The following is a 12406-nucleotide window of genomic DNA, read 5'->3' on the forward strand; positions in this document are numbered from 1 at the left end:
TCATCTTTAACCATCTTCAATCATCATCTTTTCATAAATGATAAATATATAGAGTATATAATTCTGTTGATGATGATCATGATGAACATGAAACATTCATTGTCTTCCCTAATTTGCTAATAATCAGGTGATCACGATTACAACTCCTTAAAGGCAATGGAAATCATTTTCATCTTAAAAATGAATTTTCTGTGAAAAAAACATTTCATTCATCTTTCAACATTCAACAATCAATCCAATCACTTAAATATATTCAAATTTCAATAAACGATTAACAGTTAAATCTTTCACTTTGCTTTGTTGGTTTTGATTTCACTTTAATGTTAATCAGTTTAATCTGATCTAATTTGGATTCATTTCAACCATTAATCAACCGATCAGCCGACAATAAATTTAACTTTACCAATATTCAAGAGTTCAACTTTTTATGCTTTTTTCTTGCTTTATATTGCCTTTTGAATTGATAATTAGTTGATCAACAAGTTGATCCAAAGTTAATCTCGATGTTAATCAATTAGGGATTGAACTGAACTGCACCCACAGAAAAGGTGAACATGATAAAGATTATTATAAGTTGAGTTTAAGGTAAAATGTAATTTGCAAGTGAAAAGATGATCAACTTTTTGGATCCATTTTTGCTGGCTTTTACCTTCTTTGAGCTTCTGGTTTTCAATTTTTCTTGACAAATCTTGAAATATTTTCTTCCATCATTATCATCAATATCATGTTCAGGATAAATTGATTTTCAAAAGTCATCAAAGTTTATCCAGAAACTCAATAATTTGAAACATTCTGTCTAATGACATTTCAACCCACTCTTAAAATTGGGTTTGAGCCTTTCAACTTTATATTGAAATCTAATCATTTCTGATTTCATTAGTTTCAACCTAATCATTATCCTGATTTTACTCAATCTTTGGTTAACTTTTAACCATTAATATGATTTTTAATTACAATCCATTTTAATGGTTATTTTAGCAGTCAATTAGTCTGTTAATCATTCACTATCAGTTTGATTGTTGCTATTTAACGCTTTCTGCTTTTCCAATTGTTTTTTGCATCTTTTGGACAATTTGAAAGTTGATTGCTTGTCATTTACAGATTCATTGATTTAAATTAAATCGGAAATTAGATTTGAACGTTTTCCAAATCACATCATTTAACATTGGACAGTTCACTGAGTCGATGGTTTGCCTCGTTGTTTTTATGGTCAAACCTGACTGATACAAAACTCAGTCAACTGTTAAGATGATTACAAACACCAGAATCAAATTCAATATTGATCAATACAATTTCCGAATTTCTTCTTCTTCTTCTCGCTCCTTTTATCTCATTTTTTAATTTAATTTTGTGATCAAACTAATTGAATACAATGAAAATTGTTGAACAAGCCTGAAGGCTTTAAAGTCTGATCATCAAGATGAGGATGAACAACCAAAAAACCAAGTCAATGTTTTATTATTGAATAAAATGTCTACTTTTTTTGAAACATTTCAACCAAAAAATAGAAGGAAAAAGTTTAGTTGAAAATGAACAAAAATTTAATTTAATTGTTGTAGAGACAAGCAATTTAGATCAATATCAATAGCAAAATGAAACTATTGAGAGCATATTAAACCCAAAAATTACATCAAAATGCACCTTAACGTATTCATTAAAGTGTTCATTAAATATTGATTGAAAATTTGTTTAAGATTTTGTGTTTAGGAAACAATTTAATGCAATTTAGATCATTAAAATCTAAGGTTAAGGTTAATTTTATTAAATCCATTGTAAAGGCTAAATTGCTTAACCTGACTTTTCAACCTTTCAAAGTGTATTTCTGTATTTGGGGTTCCTCTTTGATTGCAATTATGATTATTATTAAAACGATTAACCATTGAGACAATCAATTCAAGTCAATTATCAACATTTAATCTTCTTCTGGTCATTTTAACAATAATTTAAGGTTGATTCTGGGAAATTATTTAATAACATTTAGTTTGCTGGTGCAATTTTTATTGCGTGTTAATTCATAATCAATTGTAACGAAAGATTGTTAATCATTTTCAATGTTAATTCAACTTGATTATCCATAATTATAAATATAGTCTCAGGTTAACAGCGCTTCAACATTAATTTTGATTATAAGATTTAGAGTTAATCTCGTTCAGAATTGAACATTTTTCACCATCAGATTTATATGTTAATCAGAAAGGAACTGATTTGCTTATCTTCTTAACAACAATAATGGTTAACTTAGTGATCAGATCGGAATTATGTTAATATAAGATTCAACAATTTCAATTACTATTGAATGAAATGTTTTAAATAACAATTTTTACATTTTTGTGATTTCATTTAAAAAGACATTTTAAATTTTCCAATTTTAACATTTGACAGTCATAAGAGTTAATTGCATTTAGAGATGGACAATTAGGTAATCAGTTTTAATCAAAATTTCATTAAAACATCGATTTATCGACTACAACCGATGAATCGATGTAATCACCCACCCTAATTGCGTCTGATTGGTTGGTACAATTTTTTGTAAGATTGGTGCGCTTTTGTTTATGCTTAGTAACGGTTAACCGTTTCTTTTTTTTGTTTTAACTTTTGCTTTTTTGAATTAATTAACTGTTTTAATTAATAGACTATGATGACAATGTTTGTCTTAATTTATCCTAATTTTGTCATCACATCAGTTTGTCATCTTCTTTTCTCATCCATTCCAGTCTTCCTGTTGGATAATCATTTTCCCTGGCTTACCATTTTGGCGCATCACCTTTAATGCTGCTATTGTTGTTTTTATTTTATTTTTTTCTTCATCTTCTTTCTCATGACCCTACAACTTTGGATGTATGGACTGGCAGCATGAACCCAGAAAAGACATTGGATAATCTTAAGGGTTATACAAGGATAAAAGAAACGCTTAAACCATCAACTGATTATGATTAGAATGATGAGTTGATGATGGGAAGTGTGTAACTTTCAAGTGGACATAAGTTTATTGTTATACAGTCGAGATTCAATCAGTTATGGTGTACAAGGAGAAAGACCAAAAAAAAAGGTTGAATGAAAACAGAATTGTTTCCATCAAAAAGACAGCTACAGTTGACGAAGATAATGATAGTGATAAGTTTGTTGTACACTATTATTTGAGATTGTTCATCTTCAATGGTTAATCGTTTAGATCAACAAACTGACCTCAAATTGATTATCCCGTTGGCCTTTTTATTTCTCCTCTCTTTTACCCTTGCAATTGTAAAGGGTAAATATTGGCTATTTACTCCTTTTTTGCCTTCCTTCCTATCGTCACCACTATCATCCTGGTCATCATCATTTGTCATTATCAATTGTCCAATCGCGCTCAAATCAATATTAAAAGGTATATCAAGTATATTAATTGTAGTTTATTCAATTAGATTTATTGCTTTTATTTTCATCTGCTTCTCACTAGTAGCAAATCGTTAACCCTTTTTCATAATCATAACAGTAACAAAAGACTGCAATAATGTTGATCATTTAACATAATCTTTCCCCTTCCTTTTACTCACAATTAAATTATTCTAGTTGATTTAGTTGTACCACGAAAACCTGATGGTCAGCTAGTGTGTTGGTAACAAGTTGATATTAATAAGACAAGAAATTCAATCAAATTCAATTAATAGCTGCTAATTCAATTTAAACTTTATTCTTGTTCCTGTAATCCTTTTCCTTGCATTATTGATTCACTCAGTATATATTAAATCATTCTTATCATTTTATATTGGTGAGACAAACAGTGTGATCATCAAATTAAATTATATTTTGTCCAAACCAAAATCACCTTAAGAGTATTATCATTGAGAGAGTTGACCAAGCAAAGGAACAGGCAAATTTAAATCAAATAATGTTAACCAGGCAGAATTAAAATGCGCAATAACTCAAATAAGACAATGATCAATAGCTCAATGCATTGCAATCAATCTATCAAAGATAATATCTTTCAATTCCAAGTTTTAATAACCACCAAATAAAAAAGCAAAACTCAACCCCAATAACATCGATAATTAGAGCTAATTCAATACTTTTTTTTCTTTTTCAGCTGAATCATGATTAAACTTGGATTCGGAGCTTCTATATTGAAACTATTTGTTTGGTGGAATTTAAAATTAGATTAATGTTTACACTTGATGGTTACCATTATTATCAACACAAAAATCAACAGCAAGGTAAAGAAAATCAAAAATTGTTATCTTCCTATCAAGGCCACCCTGATTGAATTAACTGAAAAATCAATTGTTGAAATTAAAATTGATATAAGATTGTAATATAATCAGGTTGAAATTATTTAACAAGAGTAAGTACAAAAAGTCAAAAGAAAACTCAGAAACTAATTTTTTTCCTCTCTTCATCATTATCTTAGGTAAGAAAGATTATTTGGAAGACCAGATAACCATTAATCATCAACCTGAGAAGATATTCAAGAAGACGATGGTGAAGATATTGATGCTACTGATGAAGATGATGATGATGATGATGGCGTAAGCAAAGTAAAAAAGCAAGGAGAAAAATGGCCAAATATAATGATCTTTTCATAGACAGAAGATAACTAATGGGATGAAAATGCATTAAATAATGGTCAAAGTGAAAAGTCAACTGGCCCTCCTCATTCTTCTCGTTCTCATCTTATCCTCCTCATCTTAATTTTCATCTTTCTTCATCAACTCACAACAGGCAAAGGAAAAGAAGGAGAAGAAAAAATTATCAATATTTTTCAACTTTTTACAACAGATTAATTGAAGTGTTCGGAGGCTCCTGTAAGAGAGAAGGCAACAAATTTGAAGTGAAGAGATGATGATAAAGAAGGAATAAGTGATAATGATTAGTGAAAGAAGAGAGAGAAAGTAAAGAGTTTACCTTGTTAATAATTGAAAGTTTCACTGGAGCAATTATCATTTCTATTAATTCAATTAATTTACCTCGCAAAGGTTGTACTCGCTCTGGACCGGCTAGCCTGCTACAGCATTGTAAAAGCAGGGAGATTCTTAAATCTCCGAAGATGGCGTTACCAAATTTGACAATCTTTGAACAATTTTTCTTTTCCTTCAAATTATGATGATAATTCATTTTAAAATGAACATTTTTTACCTGTTTTTTGCTCCTTTTTCTCACTCTCTCTCTCTCTCTCGCTCTCTTGCTCTTTAATGTTAAATTAGAAGCTGTAAAATAAATAATCATAATGATAATGATAATAACATTACAAATGTAATAAATCTTACCACGACAATGATGATTATCACTAACTTTACCTGGCCTAACCCTAAGTCTTTCAAGCACAAAACCAATGTTGCTAACAGGTACAAAAAAACACACACAGAGATATTCACATTAAAGGTACATTAAGGCACAAATGTGTTTAGTATTAATTGAATAAATTGTATATGCGAAATAAATTGTTACAAATCTTTGTTTTCATCTTTTCTCTTTTCACTGTTTCAGTGTAAAATTAAACATGGCGCGCAAAATAAAACCGTCATAATGACAATAACACTTTACATTACATTTTTAAACACTACATTTTTTGTTAACATTACATTTGATTAAACTAGTCTTTCGTGATTATGTTGATGATAATGATCAAGATGATTGTGATGACCAGGAAGATGTGTGTATTTATACATTGTTCATGCTTGTCACGGCTACTTAAACCCATTCCATCTTTACCTCTTAACTCTTACTCTTTTACTGTCGCTGTTGTCATTTGTTTCTCAACAGCATTTTCAAATCTTATATAAAAGGTGTAATGAACGTTTAACATTTTGCCTCAAATTAACTACTAATGAAGGTACTAATGTAGATCATCATCAACTTATGAACACACACACAATTAAAGTTAATTACGAGGTGTATCATATGTATATTTATGTGTTAAGGGAAAAAAAGGATTTAATGTGGGGAGACAATTTGTTGTTGCTGTTGTTATTGCTGTTACCTCTTTTGTTTAACCTGGTAAAGTAAGTTGTTATAATTTTATTATTAACAAAACTGCCAATTGAACTACAATTAAACTACTGTTAAGTGCTACATTATTATCATCATTATTATGATTGTGATTACATTCATCTTTTTTATATATTTGCAGGGTAACATTCAAACAAACAATGAAAGCATAATTGTTGACTCTGGCTTTACCTCTCTCTTAATGTTTATCAAGCAAGCAAAGCAACCTTTTATGCATTCTTCTGGTTTTATATGGATGTAATGGCAAGCAATCATCATTCGTTAATGATTATAATTATCCAAGGATTATAATTAAAAGACCAGTGGATAGTTTGATTAACATTTCACCCATGAGATGGTTTCTTAATCAGTTACATTGTCTTGGCCAAGTCTATCAATGTTTAATGTACAAGTAACAAGTGTATGTAACAAGTATACATTTTACACGTTAGGGTTTGCACTTGAAATGAGCTGAGCAATCAGCTGGAATTAATACAATTGAATTTAATAACATTATTAGATTACAATTTATCTATATAAAAGTAAATAATTCAAATTGTTCTTTTTCCTTTTTTTAGTTCATCTCCCAACCGGTCAATTGTGTATATCTATTGTGCTTTTCATATAAAATATGGATGTCAAGCATAGCTCTTCGAGTGACTGCATAATATTGCTGAAAATATTTGATGTAATACTTTAACTGCTTCAATTATTTTGAATTATGAGTTATTCAACAAACAAATGTAAGTACAATTCATTTTTCACCCTAAATTTTATTGATAACTGTTCTTGTTCTCATACGATTATTTTTGTTTTGTCTTTCAGCTTCTCTCTCCAGGCTTAACCAACTGCTCAAATCATATTAATGCATCGCTATTTAATCGTCTTTTCAAGTCTTTACATGGATCAGGCTAAATCTTGACCAGAACTTGAGTCGCCAAAATGTTGTGACTACCAGTGAACTTGAGGATAACATATGGGATGATTGAGCTGTTCACCTTACCTTAAAATCTGAATGATTCCTAATCAGCAAATTAAGCGACTTTGGATTATCATTAATTCAGTTATTACCATTCCATCCATCATAATTATGTACCATCTGATAGGGAATCAAAGTCTTATTAAGATCATGAGACGATTAGTGTAATTACTTCGCTATGATAACAGCAATGGAAACAATGTTTGATTAATCTGACTATATTAATGTAACAATACAAGTTATTGTTACACGTTTAAAGTCAAATGTTTTGATCAATTTTAATGATGAATCGATAGCACATAAATCAATCAATATTATTGTTTTTTAGTATCAATTTAACGAGTTAATACAACATTCAATTTGATTTATAAGTATTGATGAACAATGTTTAATTTGTAGGTAAAAAAGTATTAGGCCTACAATTAACTTGAACAACTCAAACCGCCCATTAAAACCTCCCAATTTCATGTAAACAACAGCATCTTCAACCAATTTTAGGTATTTTTCAACTAATTTTGATTTCCTTTATTTTCCTACTTCTCTCATCATAATGATGATGTTGATGGTTATGATGAAAGGCTGTCAACATTTACTTTTATGGCTAAAATAGATTATTAACTTAATACAATTTAAATGATGATCTGTTAACGAATGTTAACTTGATTGTTGGATATCAATATTACAATATCGATTTCAGTGTTAACTTTGCGCAAAATAATGGGTAAAATGTTTCCATTTTTTGCTGTTATCCTCTTGATTATATTGTTAATTTGATAGTAATTTAGATTAATACCTTAATCTGATGTATAAAAGGGTATTAATAAAATTATATTATATTCAATCAATCAAATTAATTAAAGGTTTCAAGTTTAATATGGTTTTATGTAATCATCTTTTCCAATCACCAACAGCAACAAACAAACACTTCAACAATCATCTTAAATATTTCATTGGTATTATAATTAATCAGTTAAGCATTTAGTGATTTAAAGCATCAAAGTTAACTCTTATTAAAATCATAATCACTGTTAATCACAATTAGACAGTAAAAATGACTTTAAATGAAGTAACCAAGAGTCATCTTCATGAGGTTAACTCTTAAATGAAACAAAAAACCAGAATTAACCCATTCTTGATCACAAATTTTCACAACAATCAATTATCATTCATTTATAATTGTATAATTGATTGTTACTTATCATCATGATCATTATAATTATTAACTTTTATGCTTCTGATTATGATTATTAAAAAATATGATCACAACAAGAACAAGAAAATGATGTTAACCCGATTCTTAGCCGTTTAAAAGCAAATACAGCAAATCAGAGTAACCTTATAATTGCTTGACTCTCTCAACAATTTATACTCAACATGACAGAATCAACAATTACAGGCCAACAATTTCAGCCTAAAGGTAAATAATATTAAACTAATATTATATATATAATAACTATATGTTGAGATTAATTATTTTTTACTCAACCTATACCTTTTAATCACAATTAAAGACATTGATCAATCGTAAATATTGGTTATAACCTTCAATGCAATGTGATAGGAAACTTGATCAAAGATGAACAGAAACAAAAGGCCATTTATTGTAATCAAATTGTAAATTGTAAAATTGATAATTTGATAAATTTTGAAAAATTCATAAATAATCATTTTGTAAATGGATTTGAATTTGGCAGAATCGCGAAACCCATTGATCAACTTGTAATAACAATGGGTGAGAAGATTAGGTGATGAAAACAAATGTGATTCTTGTTTTTGTTTCTCATTCACCAAACCTTATATTGTTTGTTTTCATTGATTCCTGTTGATTATTATTATCATTATTAACATTATTAGTGTTTATACCTTTAATACAAATGAAAGGCTGAATGGGAAAAGGTAAGAAATTGTTTTAATAAATGTATTTTAATGTTTAATTTGCCAATCCCACTGAACTCTCCTCCTTTTCACTGTAACTTGTGACTTTGTATACATTGCTATTATCTTGATGATTATTATCAAGGCAAGGCAGAATCGATTGAAAATTAGGAACAATCGTTCAATTTTTCAGCATAAACTATATTTAAGTTGATAATTATTTGATAAGATGAACTTGCCTGATCAAATTAACTCCATAGCTCTAAAATTATGCGATTTTCTTCTCCTAATTTTAAATCGATTCTGCCTTGCCTTGATTGTTATTACAATTGCCTAACTCCACCTACTTTCTTGAAGATGATGGTGAAAATGATGGTGAAGATGATGGTGAAGATGATGATAGTGATGGTGAAGAGGAAAATGAAGAAGACGATGAAGAAAATGTTGAAGAAAATGATGAAGAAGCTTGTAAGAAGCAGTAAGCAGTTGAGAAGAGAGGAGTTAATTTACCACTCCTTTTCATGTTGATGAAGATAATTAATTGACATTTTATTCAGATTAAAATATCGTTTACTTAATTATAGAGGATCGGGAATTTGATTAAGTTTTGACTTGGGTCAAGATTTATGATGACATCAAATAAAACACATACCAATATGGACGACAACCTCGCCAATAATATTTTTCATGGAAATTTTTTCAATATTTTTGACTTTTCCATTTTTCAATTTGCGCGCTTTACTTTTCAATACGATTCTCATTGGTTGTCAATGTTGCTATGTTAATGTTGTCGGCGTTTTGTTTCACTTTATTTCAACTTTTGATTTCTGTTTAATTTTTTATATTTTATTCAACTACTTTTTTTAATACATTTTAATTGTGTTCCTTTTAATTTTGTGATTATTATGAATCTCTCTTTGCCTTCTTTATTCACCTTAATCATTATGATTACCTTATTAAGTGAAAAAACGAGTGAGTGAGTTAATTAATGTACTGCTATTGAAGGTTAGAAACAAGTTGAACTATTATTATCTTTAGCATTTTTTTTCGGTACCTGAATGTTAATGTTTACTAATGAATATTTAATCGCAACGAGAAGAGAGAAAGTTAATCATTTAACATTGATTTCTATTGCTATTATTTAATGGTAATAAAATAATAAATATAATCATAATGATAATAATGGTAATCATAATAAGGGAATAATCAAGGAGAAGAAGACAAAAATCTTTTTTTTGTGTGTTCGCTTCGCTTTTCTTTTGCGATGCTTTGGTTGCAGTTTTTTCTTGAATTGGTCCAATGTAATCAACTTTTTTGCCAACCCAAAATTTCATTTATATTTTCTGGTTAAATAGAGTAATAAACAGAAGGTAAAAGATGATGTTAATTAAAACGGTTTGGTTTGGATCTAATTAACTGATAGTGAACGCTAATTAAAAGCAAATCAACAGTAAAACCTCTTTTGCTAGTTAATTAAACATCAAGTAATTTTTATTTAGTTTAGTGAGTGAAAAAAAACGACAAGAGATGCTGATGAAGTTGATCTTGATTATAAAGACTATGGTGATAATGATGGAGTAAAAATTAAGCTAATAATTGAAGATGTGATTGCTTGATTGTAGGGAGTGAAAAACTGTTCAACTAAAAAATAGGGAAAACACAAAAAACTAAAACAACAATTTACTCAATCAATAACAATTGTCAGTGATCAGTTTGATTAGTTTCAATAGTAATTTTCGCTAATTACAACACTCTGGTATGCCGTGTTTAAACAATGTGATAAATAATCATTCCCAGTAGCAATTAACATTGGTAAGCAAATGATTTCAACTAACTTGTTTAACTTGATTGAATCACAATTTATACACTCATGTTTCATTAACTACACCTTTCTTAATTTCTTTACAGCAATTACAGAAACTATGATAAATTGGATTTCATGGAGCAACAATAAGAGTTGGATTTCCATTGTACATCATTATAATCAATCAAAGGAATGGATAATTATTACAATGTTCACTGGAAGAAGCTTAACCAATGGATGGCTGCCGTTGATTGTGATGATAATTCAGATGATTATTGTAATCGTGATTGTTGATTGAAACTGATAAAAGGCCTGTTTAATGATGAGTGGGTTAAGTTTATCAACCAATCGAGAAGTAGAGAAGACCAATCTGATTAAATCATTTAGTGTAAAAATGACCAGGTAAAAACAAGGTAAGATTACAGACACACAGAAAGGCATAATTATAATGTTTAATGTTTTGTTTTGTTTTTTACCTATGATATTAATAAAGGTCTGTGACCTTTTTTTACAACAATTTCAATGATCAGTTTTCAATGAGAAAATTATTCAGCCTCAAATGTTGATCATCATTTTCTCATCATCTTCAGAAGCAACTTCATGTAGTAGCTATTATTAACAGCAATTATTAATGAAACCAAACAAAGTTAAAACAGAATCTTGTGAAAGTAATTTTGATTTGAGGCGCAGTTTCGATGATTTGATTATTATGAGTATTATTATTTTGTTTATTATTACTGGACAAATGAGAGTAAACAAATTGTTTTAACTACAACAAAATGAAAATGAACGCAACAGAGGAAGAGAGAGTATTTTATGTTCATTTACCTGCCTTTTGCTAGTTATTTTATCTTCTATCATCATCTTCACCATTCTTTTTGTTTTACCTTGTTTCGTTTCATTATACTTACCATCATTATTAACATTATTATTATTGCCTTGCAAAAAAATCAAATTTATGAGCGTGATTCTAATCGTGAACTGATTTGCTTACAGATGATCATCTTGATTTACTTGAGACGCTTGGATGTTGTCATTGCCTCTATGGAACCTCGCACCCAAATGTAATATGTGGTGGTAAAGAAAGGCTCAAAGTAATCAATTGTAATAGTTAATTAAGATGGAACCATAAATTGCTTTCACCAATTAACCAAGGAATACTTTAACTTCACTTTAGGGTATTGAGATTGAAAAGAAGCAAATGAAAAGCCAAAAAAACTAACATGAAACAAAATAGTTGAGATTAAGCCGATGATGAAGATATCTTCATTATTCAGTTTTGTTTGTTAACAACATTCAGCTTTGTGTCACAATCACAATTTACTGATTGATAAATTCATTGCCTAAGATGTCAATTAAAAAAAACACATTCAATTGCCTTGATTTTTAAACATTTAAATCTTTATTTTTGGGTTGGAAAGAAGATTGAGATGAGAGAAAAAAAGAAGGAAAATTCAATGTTAATTGAACAAGAAGCAATTCATCTTAATAGTAACTTGTTAGTTAAATCACACATACTTAATTGACTTTTCTTGTATTTCTTTTCATGTTTCCAGGTTTATCTTTGTTTTAATGCAACTTTAATTCATTGTCTTTCTAATTTGATTCACCAACTAATCAAAGTTTAACGATATTAGACATTTCAATGCTTTTGTAATATTTTAATGTTAACCAACTGAACAAATATCTTTCAATTAATGATTCAAGAAATTAAGTAACAACAAGTTGATTATTTTAGCTTCAGTTTTGGTTAATCATCAAAATTAATTGGACTGTCAGTTGAA

At 28.8% G+C, this 12406-nt stretch overlaps 3 long non-coding RNA genes across 4 annotated transcripts; all 3 read left to right on the plus strand.

Moving 5' to 3' along the window:
- Positions 1 to 2510: 2510 nt before the first annotated feature.
- On the plus strand, positions 2511 to 5439 carry LOC149094318 (uncharacterized). Its single transcript, XR_016198175.1, has 3 exons — positions 2511 to 3367; positions 4067 to 4321; positions 4388 to 5439. It is a non-coding gene; the product is annotated as an uncharacterized LOC149094318 (long non-coding RNA).
- Positions 5440 to 5563: 124 nt separating this feature from the next.
- LOC107369940 (uncharacterized) lies at positions 5564 to 7816 on the plus strand. The gene is made up of 4 exons (XR_001570482.3): positions 5564 to 5978; positions 6107 to 6385; positions 6543 to 6707; positions 6790 to 7816. It is a non-coding gene; the product is annotated as an uncharacterized LOC107369940 (long non-coding RNA).
- Positions 7817 to 8617: 801 nt separating this feature from the next.
- Positions 8618 to 12005, plus strand: LOC107369961 (uncharacterized). Of its 2 annotated transcripts, none has more exons than XR_001570492.3 (4): positions 8618 to 8839; positions 9376 to 10630; positions 10727 to 11035; positions 11619 to 12005. It is a non-coding gene; the product is annotated as an uncharacterized LOC107369961 (long non-coding RNA). The 2 variants fall into 2 exon arrangements; XR_003083638.2 differs by having other exon boundaries at positions 8619 to 8839; positions 9403 to 10630.
- Positions 12006 to 12406: the final 401 nt, after the last annotated feature.

The sequence above is a fragment of the Tetranychus urticae genome, chromosome 1, assembly GCF_039701765.1.
Source record: "Tetranychus urticae isolate SD_2017Ah chromosome 1, NJAU_TeUrti_SD_1.0, whole genome shotgun sequence".
In the NCBI taxonomy this organism is placed as follows: Eukaryota; Metazoa; Arthropoda; class Arachnida; order Trombidiformes; family Tetranychidae; genus Tetranychus; species Tetranychus urticae.